This window comes from Euleptes europaea, chromosome 16 (genome assembly GCF_029931775.1).
Source record: "Euleptes europaea isolate rEulEur1 chromosome 16, rEulEur1.hap1, whole genome shotgun sequence".
NCBI classification, from domain to species: domain Eukaryota; kingdom Metazoa; phylum Chordata; class Lepidosauria; order Squamata; family Sphaerodactylidae; genus Euleptes; species Euleptes europaea.
The window spans coordinates 15,524,416-15,527,714 of record NC_079327.1 but is presented as its reverse complement, the minus strand read 5'-3'; the positions used below and the strand labels follow the sequence as shown (position 1 = coordinate 15,527,714).

The 3,299-nt window shown below is 44.4% G+C and overlaps 1 non-coding gene across 1 annotated transcript; it reads right to left on the bottom strand.

Annotated features, from left to right (window-relative positions):
• Positions 1–1,998: 1,998 nt before the first annotated feature.
• On the bottom strand, positions 1,999–2,071 carry TRNAP-GGG (transfer RNA proline (anticodon GGG)). The gene has a single exon. It is a non-coding gene; the product is annotated as a tRNA-Pro (tRNA).
• Between the last annotated feature and the right edge of the window lie 1,228 nt (positions 2,072–3,299).

Here is a 3,299-nt window from a genome sequence, read left to right as displayed (position 1 = left end):
TGAACTTAGGCAGTTCATGAGAGGGAGGGCATCTTGGCCATCTTCTGGGCACTGGGTGCGTGGAGGAAGATAGTTTTGAGTTTCCTGCATTGTGCAGGGGGTTGGACTAAATGACCCTGGTGGTCCCTTCCAACTCTATGATTCTATTCTATAACTCTATGATGATTCTTCTTCTGAAAAAAAAAAAAACCCTACTCTGCTTCCTCAGGCACAGCAGCCAAAAAAATATCTTGTGAAAGGAAAGTGTATGGGAAAAATTATAAAGAAAACTAGGCAGATGTGTCAACTCTACCCATTTCCTTTTTCTCTCTCTGATAGCCTTTCAGATCAGACAGAAACTTGTCTCTTTGTTTCTGGCAGGAAGTGCCGTGTAACAACAATTATTCAGGAAACATTGGGGGACCTGATATTAGTTGAGCTTGTAGGACTGTTCAACCTACTGGAAGACCAACATCAGGTCAACACCATGAAAAAGTGGGCTTGCAAAAGAAAAGGCTGGGTATTCCTCCAAATAAACAAGGAGGGCATGGGGTTGTGAAGATGAATGTGGGGGTGCTGGAACAAAAGCTACAGGGTCTCCCGGGAGAGGGTGAAGGAACAGTGCTGTAAATAGGCATCTTCTGCCACACCAGATGGCTTTGCAAGCATTTCCAGAGAAGTAAACGCTCCCAACAAATTTCCAGAAGGGAACTGCTTGGAAGAGACATGCAATAAAACCAAATACAATGCAGGCTAGTAAATTGCAAGTTAATTGCTTTCCTTGTCAGAGTTACATGAACAGATTTTGACCCCTGTGCCGATATTCAAATTATTTATCCTGGTTTTTCTAGTCATTTATTCCAGGTCACCCATGGAGGTCCTGATGGACAAAGATTAATCAACCCAAAAAAGAATTTTATTGTTTCATGGATTTGGACTAATAAAAAAATCCCCGCCCAAACCAGACTCAGTAGAAAAGAGCACGAGTCCAGTAGCACCTTAAAGACTAACAAAATTTCTGGCAGGGTATGAACTTTCATGAGCCTCATCTTACTTCTTCAGATACAGCTAGAATGTGAGTCCATAGAATCATAGAGTTGGAAGGGGCCATCTAGTCCAACCCCCTGCTTAATGCAGGATCAGCCTAGCCCTAGAGCATCCCTGACAAGTGCTTGTCCAGCCTCTGCTTAAAGACTGCCAGTGAGGGGGAGCTCAACACCTCTCTAGGTGGCTGATTCCACTGTCGAATAACTCTTACTGTAAATTTTGTTTTCCCTAATATCCAGCTGGTACCTTTCCTCCCACAATTTAAACCCATTATAGTGAGTCCTATCCTCTGCTGCCAACAGGAACAGCTCCCTGCCCTCCTCAAAGTGACAGCCCTTCAAATACCATCTATCCTTAAGTAGAGACTCAATATCCATATTCAGACTCAGTATTCATATTCTTCAGGTCTGGCTCAAATTGCATGTTGAATGATGGCTACCGCATAACTCATTTACATGTTCCTCCGATAGTCTCTCCTTGTGGTGCCCTCTCTTAGAATTGTCTGTATATGTACGGCAACAGCTAGGTAATGGTACGCTTGCTCACCATTTTGTAGCATTTTGGCTGATTTCTTTCTTTCTTTCTTTCTTTCTTTCTTTCTTTCTTTCTTTCTTTCTTTCTTTCTTTCTTTCTTTCTTTCTTTCTTTCTTTCTTTCTTTCTTTCTTTCTTTCTTTCTTTCTTTCTGGAGCAAAGCTGTGAGGCTGGTCTTTCTAAGGGGCATTAAATGGCCTTTGATTCTGGATTTCGCTTTGGGCCAACACCACTATTTGCAAGTTTTGTTTCCTTTTCAGGCAATGTCCCCCTCACAAACACACACACAAACACACACACAGAGTTCATACATGAAGCTGCCTTATACTGAATCAGACCCTTGGTCCATCAAAGTCAGTATTGTCTACTCAGATCGGCAGCAGCTCTCCAGAGTCTCAGGCGGAGGTCTTTCACATCACCTACTTGCCTAGTCCTTTAACTGGAGTTGCCGGGGATTGAACCTGGGATCCTTCTGCATCCCAAGCAGATGCTCTACCACTGAGCCACGGCCCCTCCCCCTTCACCATTTCCCTACCTTTGCATTTGCTAACAAATATTAAGTTATGGCTCATGTGGATCAGAAATTAGTCTGTCAGCTTTGGTCTATATGGTTTGACAGTTGGCAGAAGATAGAAGACGTACCATTTTGCCTTCTATTCTGAACGGATGCACGAATCTCCAGCGGAATTTCTGATACAGTAATGGAAGCCCCTCAGCGAGTCATTATCGTCAGTGAAAAGGCATCCCATACTTCGTTCATGATCAAGTGGAAGTGGGAAAGAAAGATCTGTCGGTGGTCCATCTCTTGTGCAGCAGACATTACTTTCTGTTTTGTACCCTTTTTGCTCGTCTGCTCTTCAGCACGTTTCCTTGTGTTGCGACTCGGCTGCGACAGTGCCTTTGCTCAGAGCTGTGGCAAGCTGTGTGCTCATCTTGCACTCCTTTTGACACCTGACACACTCTCTGTAGGCATACCAGGCACCTGCTGCAATATTAATATCTGGTGCTTCCCTGTCCCCCAATGGTGAAGGGTTATTTTAAAAAAAATCTGTAAGGTAACCATCAACAGATGTGACTGAAGGCAGTATGACATGTGGTTGTACAGTGAGCTCATTCCCAGAAAGCAGAAAATGGTTGTAGTACAAATAAGTTGTCAATAGGTCAGTGCTGTAGCCATCCCGTTTAGTTCCTCGGCTTATACTGAATCATGAAAACATGGTTATGCATACAGCTGAGAGAGGCACTATGAGTTACGATATACTCAGGGCTGCTGCTGAAAATGGCAAGCCTGTGTTAAAAGCTCACCCTACATAGTATTCAGGAAAAAAAATGTTATTCATGTAAAGAAGAAGAAGAGTTGGTTTTTCTATGCCGACTTTCTCTCCCACTTAAGGAAGAATCAACCCAGCTTACAATCACCTTCCCTTCCCCTGCCCACAACAGACACCCTGTGAGGTAGGTAGGGCTGAGAGAGCTGCAAGAGAGCTGTGACTAGCCCAAGGTCACCCAGCTGGCTTCATGTGGAGGAGTGGGGAAACAGATCCAGTTCACCAGATCAGCCTCCGCCGCTCATGTGGAGGAGTGGGGAATCCAACCCGGTTCTCCAGATCAGAGTCTACTGCTCCAAACCACCGCTCTTAACAACTACACCACGCTGGCTCTCTTTTGACACCCGACAAGAAGAAACATCAACTTGTGGTGTATCACTATTAGAATCCTACAGCATCACACTGACACACTG